Here is an 11,271-nt window from a genome sequence, read left to right as displayed (position 1 = left end):
GTGATGTTGTTAGGCACATAAGATTCATTCAACACCTTCATCAAAGCATTCTTGCGTGCCTCTGAATTTTGTAATAGTGACAGGATGGAGATCTGGGCGGTGGTTTTGTTCAAATGATCGATGACGGAATATTCCTTTGCTTGTACTTTTCTCCAAAGGTCATCTGGTCCAGTTTCAATGACGGGTTGCTTAGTAGAAGCCTCCTTGTTCGATACTCCCAAGTGTTCGGGTGTATAGATCCTTCCCGTTCTGGTCATTCCTTGTGCGGCATCAGATTCTTCCATCTTTGCCTTTCCTTTCCACCTATCCGGCAACGTAATCCCAAGGTATGGCTTTGGAATCAAAAGGAGGTGTGGTTGATACTGTCACTGTGAAAGGTGTGGCCACTTCGACCTCAAATGGAACAGGTGTGGCTGCAGGTGGAGCTACCTCTACCTCAAATGGAACCAATGCGGCTACCTCAACCTCGACTAGCGACTACGTCTGTACTACAATAGGATTGAGTGTGACTGCAGGCTTAAAGTCATCGCCTTCCCGAATAAACACGATTGACCCCTCAGAATCCCATTCTTCATCCGTCTCTATCACATGTATCCCACCGAATCTATGATCTGGGAGAGGATTGTTGCGGATGTTGGGTGTAGCTTCCTTGGCCTGTATGACCTTGTTGTCAATGAATGTCTGGATTTTATCTTTCAATGTTCGGCACTCGTCAATGATGTGCCTCTTCATACCGAAATAGTATGAACAAGTCTTATTTAGGTTAACCCATTGGGATGAGTTCTCAGCGGCCACAGCAGGGATGAGAGTGACGTAACTAGCAGCCTTCAACCTTTCATACAACCGGTTGATGGGTTCAGCAATGGCAGTGTATTGTTTGGGTGGTCTGCGGTCAAAATTAGGTCACGGTCTTGGGTAGTTTTGACGAGTTGGAGGTGACTGAAAATAAGATGGTTGGGAATTATAGGTGTGATAGGCAGTGGCTGGTTGGAAATGTCTGGGAGATGAGGGTTAGTATGTGGGTAGAGGTGTTTGGTATGTGGATGGAGGTGTTTGGTATGTGAGTGGAGATGTTTGGTATGTGAGTGGAGATTTTGGGCCCTGAGCTACCATTACTGCCCCCCATGTCTTTCTTCTTTGATATGCCGCCTGATTATAATGCCTTGTTCGTGGCATGTAGTGCCTCAAAGTTTGTTACCACCCAGCTCTTGATGCCTTCTTCGATCCTTTCACTAAGTTTGATGATATCAGAGAACTTATGGTTTTCAATAACCATCAACCTTTCATAGTACTACGGATCTTGGGCTCTGACGAAAAACTTGTTCATCTGTTCCTCGTCCAATGCTGGCCTGACTTTGGCTGCTTCTGACCTCCAACGAGTAGCACACTCGCGAAAAGTCTTGGTAGGCTTCTTCTTGAGGTTCTGAATGTGGAAGACATCTGGTGCGATTTTTGTGTTGAACCTGAATCGGTCCATGAAATCAGACGCCATACTCACCCAGTTGGACCATTTCTTAGGTTCCTGGCTGATGTACCAGGACAAAGCATCTCCCGTAAGACTCCTCATAAAAAGCATCATCCGGATCTTTTTATCCTTTCTGACCCCGACAAGCTTGTCACAATAAGTCCTTAGATGAATTCTGGGACCACCTGTACCGTCAAACATCTCGAACTTGGGAGGTTTGTAACCCTTCCGGTAGTTCTACATCCGGTTGTATGCATAGGTCTTCATAATTAAAACCTTCTATCCCTTTGCCTCCTTCGACACCCTGAACTCGACTTGTCAATTTCTTGAGTTCCTCAGCCATGTTCTTGATAAGCAGGTCCTTCTCAGCGGATTCTGGTGTATAGGATATTGGTTGAGTAGAGTGAGGTACGGCTTCCACATATATAGGGTTGTTATGGTGAGTGCCAGGGACTTGAGTGTAGTGGTGGTCATTGGTTGAGTTTTGAGGATCAGGAATGGGTTGTGGTATGTTCTGAGGAGTATGATAGGTAGCGGTTAGTGGGTATTGGATTGTTTGATGATGGTCTTGTAGTGGAGTTGGTACCGGTAAAGGATTGAGATTTTGAGGTGGAGTTGCATATTGATGTGGTGCGGGAGGGTTATGTGGATGTTGGTTTGGCATATTTTGGGGAGGTGCTGGGTTTTTGGTGTTTTGTTGGTTGATATCGGGGACTTTCAGGGTGAGGGATAGGTTTGCTAAGTTGCGGACCTGCTCAAGTTCTCCTTGTAGCTCTAGTATCTTTTGTTCCAACCAAATCATTTGGTGCCAGAGTACACCAACCGTCTGAAGTTTCCGCATTCTCTGCATTTTTCTTTGAAATACCACTTAAGTCATCCATTTTAGCTTTCCCTCTGCTCTTTGTATTACTTGGAGGAGGAGGAGGAGGTGGAGGGCCTCTAGATCTGGTGTGATGTGCTGATGATGCCAGTATGTGCGAACCAACCTTTAGGGGATGGGAATAATAAGGGATAAAGAAAAACAAATGGTAAACAAGTCAGTAAGTGTTCTGAAATGTTTGCAGTATTTAAACACATATTGCGGGAATGTAAATTCGTGTCCTAATATGGGAGCCTCGTTGTGCTCGAGGTAGGCCTAGCGACAAATAGATTTGGAGAAATTCAGTGCCAATAATTGCCTCACTTCATTAATGTTAAAAATAGACGACCCGAAATGACACTAAATAAGATAATGTTACTAATGGCACTTGGCCTTATTACATTTGAAAGAAAAGTAAGTAAACCTAATCTACTTGGTCCCAGAAGGACCCTCTCCAGACCGGATGCTATTGTCGATCAGTTCCCCAGCTCGCGCAGGTTCAACAGTAAGAATGCCCTTGCCAAATGTCCTCCTTCGTTTCCCTCAGCGTTTTTGCAATCGGTGACTCTCTTTCTCATTTCCCTTCCAATTCCATCACACTGTACTCCAAATATTCCAACCTTTCCCTGGATTTAACAGCCCTCTCCTTCCACTCATTGATCATCTCCATGTCAGCCTTATGCTGCTCCATATGCTCAGCTTCAGACTCATGAATTCTTTTGCGCAGCTTGTTATATTTCACCTCTGCTGCGGCAACTTTGTCTATAACCCTGTTTCCTGGACCAACCCTTGGCTCGAAGATCCCTGCTATGTTATCATCCAACCATGAGGGGCAAAAGTATTAGTGACCCGCATGATATCGGTCTGGCTCGATGGTATCCTTTTCCACAATAATCTTCAAAGTCCACATATGTTGTGCTTCCTTATTATATAGGATGGCATCGCCCTGAAAATCGGCTATGATGTGACTCATTTTGGCGACTCGCGGTACGACCTGTCTCCTGCCTGCCTGTCTCATAACCCTGAGGGGAGCATAAGGGTATATGCCCCTTAACCCAATCAACACCAAGTGTGGAACATCCCTGGATCTGATGATGAACTCATCGGTGGGGAACCACTCGAACATCCACTGAACCTGGTCCTCAGTTAACTTGTTGAAAAACTACACCCGTCCTACAACATCCTTAGGTTGGGGGAACATGTCCGGGATATAAGTCATTTTCTTGGGATGGTGGAAGGCTATATGATCGTTCCACGATCTTCGTGGAAACTCTTGACGGTATTGACCCCTTTGGAGATGTTCTAGCAGCCAAACTTGCAGCAGCAAATTGCAACCCTCAAAGAATCTGAACCCCTTCTGACAGCGTTCCAAGGCCCGGTACATATCTGCGATGATCATAGGGACAATGGTATATGTCTGCCCCTCGATCCCATCCATCATAGTTTTGGCCACCATGGCCAGCCTGGTGTGGATTATGTCCTCTTGGATCGAGAACACTAGCATGCCCAAGAAACACACAATGAATACAAAGACCCTACGATGAATCCAACCTAAGGAGGTGATGGAAAATTCATCAGTGAAGATACGGTAAGACCTGTTGTGACCGTATCGCTCATAGAGGAAATCAAAAGGTACATAAGAGTTTTTCAGGCACTCCAAGTCATCATTCTTTTTTAACCCCATCATCTTCAAAAATCCCCTAGTGGTGCGGTTTTCTGGTGCCAATAAACTAGGGCTATCCCAAGGTAGCCCAGCAAATCCCCCTATTTCTTCCAAAAGAGGCGTCATTTCTATGTTTCCGAAGCGGAACACAGACCTTTCTTTGTCCAAGAACATGGTGGCAGCCTCGATCAACATTTGGTTTGGCTGAAGGCCTAACAAAGAAGGCAAATTTCCTAGGACTCGTTTCACTTGATTCTGATCACTTGAAGGAAGATCCCTCCACCAATCTAGCAAAAGTGAAGGTAGTTACTGACCATGCCGAACCGGGGGACTTCGTGCCTCATTTCTGCAAAACAAAAGATGGTTAGGACCTTTCCCCCTCCAGGTTTGTCTATTTATACAATAATGATTAGCATATTGGCACTTATTTCTCCAAATTAATGCACAAAATCGTGGTTGCGTCCGTTGGGATTATGGAAAACCTTATGGACTTCTGGGTGAGGCTTATCTTAAAGGGTCATTATGTGGACAACCTAGTTTTGACCATGATGCATGCACAATTGATCAGAGTAGGCTTACTATAGAGGTCTATACTGGGACCCTCAAGTGGACAACTTGAGGGGGAAGGCACGGAACCGTCGAACGCACCGCTGATCGACTAGTTTTACCGCAAATACGCCTTTCCAAATTTAAAAGGGTGATATATAGGAAGAGCGCAAACACTCATCAAGCATTGCTATAGGATTTATTACGCACGAACTCCCAACATATGATGGTATGTGTATCCACAAGCCAAGGGCAAAACCTTAATGTAGCGCCTCTAACGCTCTCACCAGGCATCAAGTTTTGCATTCCAAAGGACAAGGCAAATGTGAATCTCCAACCAACACCATCAATTTCTGGAATTGTCCTACCATCCAAGTACCATGAGATTGTAATGTAGATGAGCGTGTACTTCAACTTTCTGGACATTAAGATGCAGAGATCCTCAATTCCAGTACCTCTGAGTAGTTTCAACTGAATGCAATGATCTTCTTCCAGCTTCAAACTTAATGACATAAACTGCCAGTGATCATATAGATAGTAAACTGATGCCTGCAGTTAAAACCAACACTAAGTACTGCCATGACACCTCCAAAATGGGCATGTAACCATGCCAATACCACTGAATAATGCCATAACAACACCTAGAGTATCAAGAGCAGACAAAAAAATTGCAACACTACTGGGTCCCAGAATTAGTGCACACTTTGAACCTTCTGAAGACAGTGTTTGTGTAAGGCAAAGATCAGTCTGAAAGCTTAACCTGTCTCCAAACTTATAGAAGTATAATACATACAAGAATCTTAGACTAGACATTACAACACCTTGTGATCTTACATAAAGAGAAACCAACTGCCTGCTTTTAGGGGATTTCCCATATATCCCTTGATCACCATCAGAATGAGCATGATAACATGCTAATACCACTGGAAAATAACCTAGCAATATACAGAAACATAAACTATCAAAACAACAAGCAATAGTTGACAATGTACTCAAATACCTATTCATCAATCATGATATATTCTTTCGGAAATCCTAACCCTAAGATTAGAAGTTTGTGATTTGTCAAGGTTGAGTAGCCTTCTCACTGCACTAGGCAGTTCAGAGAAAGAGTGAAACTGAGTTGTACCTGCAAAAGAGAAAACAATGTTAGCTAAAAAGTCTGCGATAGTGTTGCCCTCTCTGAACACATGTTGAAAGATCACATTGAAATGATCTCTCATCTCCTTAATCTTTTGCACTTCTGCCACTATACACCAAGGTGGATCCCATTCCATTTCAATAACCTTCTTCAATACCAAAGAATCAGTCTCCAATATGAGAGGATGAAGCACATGTTCAACATAGTATTCCAGCCCTTTTACAATAGCTTTTGCCTCAGCTACAACATTGGTAGTTACTCCTAAGTCCACTGCCCTTGCATACACTAAGTCTCCTGCATCATCTCTCACACAAAAGCCAAGTGAACTAGGTCCAGGATTCCCCTTTGAAGCACCATCAGTGTTACACTTATACCACCCTTCATAAAGAGCCTGCCATGTGACTTTTCTGGTGATCATAATGGGTTTGTATCATTCAAAAAATTGGATCATGTCCGACCACATCACAGGTAATGAGATAACCATGGATACCTAACCCTTGCCAAGTAGTGCAAAGTTTTGTTGACTTCATGAATGACTCTATTAGTAAAAATTGTTTCCCCATTTCTTGTTGTATTCATTTTCTTCCATAACTCCCATGTGATGATAGCTGGAGATGCCTGAAACAAAGGCTTCAACTTTGGACAACACTTAGCATTCCACCATGCCCTTATTACATGTTTCACCTATACTAATGGCCAATTAATTCCTGCAGCCCCAAAAAATATCTCCCAAACCTTTGATGCAGTCAAGAAAATGTGATCAAATGTCTCCTCCTGTGGATGTTGACAACACCAACATCTTGAGACATGTATGTATCCTTGTCTTCTCCATAAATCATTTGTATACAGCTTATGCCTCCATAATCTCTACAAGAAGAATGAGATTTTGAATGGCAAACCCTGATGAAGTTGGTATCTAGTATGGCCTGTCCCAGTATTCCTCACTGCCTTCATAATGGATATTGTGTTTAATATGCTCAGCAATATCTTCAGGGAAGCTTTGATCAAGCAGTTGCTCATCCCATGTTCCTCCTTGCCTCAATTCTGTCACCTCTTGCAAATTCTCATCAATGGGAAAATCTGGAGGCAAAACATGATAAAGTGTTCCTAATCCAGTTCTATTTTCATGCCATATATTTGTTGTTCCACTCTTCATTTCCCACAAGATCTCATGTTCCACTCTTCCCTAGCATTCAACATCTGCCCCCATACATGAGAGCCTTCTCTAAATTTTACTACAATAGGCAATTCCTTGTTGCAATACTTGTTCCGCATTAAGTTAGACCACAAAGATTTAGTAGTCCTAAACCTCCACCAAATTTTATCAAATAGAGCCCTTGATACATCATGTAATGATCTGAACCCTAAACCTCCTTCTTCCTTAGGAAGACATAAATTCTGCCAAGAAGACCAATGCCTTCTCCTACCTTCTTTCTTGGTGCTCCAGAAGAAACGTGCAAAGATATTATGTAAGTGATAAAGTATATTGTCAGGAGGATCAAGAACTAATAAGAGATGTACTGGTATGCTTTGCAATACACTGGTTATGTGTGTTGCCTTTCCTCTAAATGATAACAGTTTACCTTTCCAAGAATACAGCTTAGCCTTTACCTTCTTGACAAAATCATCATAGTAGTCATTCTTTCTTCTAGTGTAGAAGATAGGACACTCTAAGTAAGTGAAAGGAAACTCTCCTCTAGCAAAACTTGTAATATCACCAACTGCCTGAAACAATATATGTGCAACATTGGCATGCATATCGTAAGAGCTCTTGGATTTGTTGATCAACTAACCTGATACCTACTCATATCTACCAAGAACTGCCACGATCGTGCTCGAAGAATTAAGGCGAGCTGAAGCAAATGATGGTATCATCAGCATATGCCAAATGGTTCAAAGGATCAGACCATTTGGGTATACCAAATCTAACAAATGATTTATCTTCAAACAGCTTGTTCAAAGACCTAGATAGAACCTCAACTGACAAAATAAATAAGGCAGGAGATAATTGATCTCCTTGCTTCACTCCCCTTGTAGACTTGAAAAAACCTGAAGATTGCCCATTCACCAACACTGAATACTAATTATTAGATATTAACTTCCAAACCATGTTGATGAAGTGTTCTGCAAACCCCATTCTCCTTAGAACGTGCATCAAATACTTCCACGAAACCCTATCATAAGCCTTTTTTATATCCAGTTTAATAATTACATTAGCAAGCTTACCTCTCATCGTTATGTTGTTGATACCCAATTTTTCCCTATAATATTTTCAAAACTATGCATTGGCATCAATTAGTATTTTTCATACAATTTCTACATTTTTTTAAAAAAAGATTTTGAATTTATCCCAGTATTTTATTTATAAAAAAATCACTAATTGCCTCACAAATAGTTTTATAATAATTTTGTGGCTTAATTTATCATTTACATTTGTACTAAGTTTCAATTATTACACAAATAGCCACCATTTGTATTTTTAGGTTACAATTGCAATTACTTTGCAATTATAGCGTATGCATGTATTATTACACTATTTTACCAGAAAATAGCCTTTTATATTTTTAAAATATTATGTAATTATTTTAAAACATTTCTAGGCATGAAAATCAGTTTTAATAATTTATTAACTATTTTTTAAAAAAAATTTTAGCGATTAAATGGGTATGTAACAAATGACCCCTTTTAAATCGGACCCCCAATTAAATTCAATTAAACCCAGCCCAATTTAAACCATACCCACGACCCAGTCCTTAACCCGACCCATTCAAAGGATCAATCCTGGCCGTTGATCTCAGAAGATCAACTGTCCAGGATTGACCTTCCATTTTTAATTCAACCAAACCCCCCTAACCCGGTTCATTTGTCACGCCCGCCGCCCTTCAACCCCTCGTCTCCCTCTTCTCTCAGAGACTCACTCAAACCCTAGCGCTGTCACCTAATATCTAACCCAAATCCTTTCGATTCCTACCTATTCCATGAGATTCCATGGTGGTTTGAGGTCTCTACCGGCCTCTTACTTCTCCTGGTTCTTCGACCCTGTTGTTGCACGAAGGGATCTTGGAAAGATCCAACTCAGATTTGGTTCAAAGACCGTTCAAAGGTCTACTTGTGGCCATTATCGTTTGTGAGTGCTATTTTCTTCCTATTTTCAGTCCAAATGTATGACTTTGGACCAAGTCTCTTTCACCTCTGTTATTTTCAAAACCCTAATCTCATGACTAATTGGATCTGTTCAGATCTTTGTAGATCTGAAACGTTCTGAACATTATTTGGTATTTTCTTCGAAAAAACTTTCTATTTTCCTTATCATTATTCAAATTTTAGTGACTTCTCAAAATTAGGGTTCGTCCTAAGTTCTCTTCAAACGATTTTTCTTAATTTTTTTAAAGTGTTAAACCTGATTATTCCTTTACTGGTTGGGCCAATTTTTGTGTATATGCTTAAACCCTAGGTACTTCTATTTATGGCACTGATTTCTTCAATTTTTCTTCCTTTATATGTTTATTTCTAACAATTAATTATTTTGGCTGATTTTATTAGGGATTTGAATCATATTTTCCCGTTCAAATCAGTACTTCTTTGATTTGCCTGTTTGCCTTATTTGTGACTTTAATTAGTACCATTTTCCTTAATTAAACTATTACTCTGATTCAGAAGTTTTATATTGTATGATTGATTCTCTTACCTTATTTGAGCCCTAATTTGTACCGTTGATTGGCTCTCCCTATTCTAAAGGTTCTTTCCCAGATTTTCTGTATGATTTGATTGGTTAAATCCCCAATTAACTGGTTGATTTATTTGATTACCCTTGTTTTATAAACTGACATATCCTTACCTTATTTGTTTTTACCGCACTAAGTGCTATATATACTCCCATTCTGATTCTTCTAAGGACACGAACAACAGTTCATAAGCACACTCACACACAAATTCTGCTCTCATCTCTCTGCTACTTATGTTCATCTGTTTGTTTAGTCGGCTAAAAGCCAGGACTAGACTGTTGAATCCTGCTACTTTACTTTCTGCTTCTGCTTCTCTAACTGATATGCTCCCACTTTACTATCATGCAAACCTCTGTATGAATTTAATTTATGTACTTCCTATTCCAGCATGTCTCTTTTATGTTACTAAACCAGTAGGATACTCTAGACCAGTCTGTCTATCTTTAGCTAAACCTATGGGTTTCATGCTTTTTGTTCTTAGTCAGCATATGTATTGTCATTTAGTTATGTTGCATGCTTCCTGCTATTCGACTTAACTTGTATGATTCCTTATAATTTGCATGCCCTTTCTTCCGTCTTGATTGAACCTATGTGTCTACTGCCATCACATGTTTGCTGCTATGTTGACTACGATAACCTGCCTGCCTCTGTCTGGTTGAATCTATGTGTGTCCTGTTCTCAATCTGTTTGTTCCTGCTTTAGTTAGACTTCTGTGTTTCCATATGAACTAGACCCATGCTTATTTCTTATGACCAATATGAGTGCCCAACCCCTGCTCCCCTCTCTGTGTGGTTGTTTGTTCTCAACATGCTATATGTCACCTAGTGTTAACTAATGAATTAAGCTAAATCTGGGCAGTGGGAATCATTGCTTTGAAACTTTGTGACCATGTTTTCCGCTTGTTGTTTGATTGCTGAAACCTTTGCTTCAGAGTGCTGCAATGACCCTGTTTACTTCTAAACTATTTTCTTAAAACTTCTTCTATTTTTAAACACTACTCCTATTCTTGGAACGCCTAGGGTCTTGCCCCTCTAGTGTAAGCATTGCTTAGGAGTTCCTGAGGCTCCTCTGAACTTTGATACACTAGAGTTGGCTTTCCAAGCTTGCTCACAAAGGGTTACTTTGAAGGTTTTTCCTGGTGTGAGCATTGCCCGGGATCCCTGAGGCCCTTGGGAACTTTGATACACCAGGATCCTGTTGGGTGAACTATGAGATTATGGCATTTATGGACTGGTTGAAGGCTTGGTCTGCCAGGTGTATCTTTTGGGCCTATATTCAGGCTCCCTATAGTTGCAGTAATTCCATTTCTGTAATTCATTATTAGTGTTGGTTTGTAATAATAAAATCTTGTAAACAGATATTGGGGAAATTAGTAAAAGGGAGGGACTTTTGTATATCTTTTGGGGGAATCGGGTAGAAACCATGCTCATAGGACCCTTATGATTGTCTATATGCATTAGAAACTATGCTAATAAGACTGTTATGATTATTTGTATGAGTTAGAAGCCATGACTACCGGATTGTTATGTGCATTAGAAAACATGTCTATAGGATCACTACACTATCCGTTCGAAACTTCCATTCTACATTCTCTTACTAGCATTGAAAAATCTGATTCGTAGGTCATTTATCAATTATGTCTTGGTAATCACGTTCAACAACTGCTCTATGTGCATTAGAGACCATGTAACTAGGATTTTTACTGCATTCGCTTAAAACCATGCCTATAGTTTGAATGCGTAAAAACGCATTCGTCACCTAGCCCATAAGGAATACGCGTAAAAACAATACTTAGACATCATACTCTTAGAGATGAAAGTGTGAAACCAATTCTGTAATGCCTGTGATCATTCTTCAGCACCTAGACAAGCA

This window comes from Nicotiana attenuata, chromosome 10 (genome assembly GCF_001879085.1).
Source record: "Nicotiana attenuata strain UT chromosome 10, NIATTr2, whole genome shotgun sequence".
Classification (NCBI taxonomy): domain Eukaryota; kingdom Viridiplantae; phylum Streptophyta; class Magnoliopsida; order Solanales; family Solanaceae; genus Nicotiana; species Nicotiana attenuata.
The sequence above is the reverse complement of the archived record's forward strand: the minus strand, read 5'-3'. Positions refer to the sequence as shown.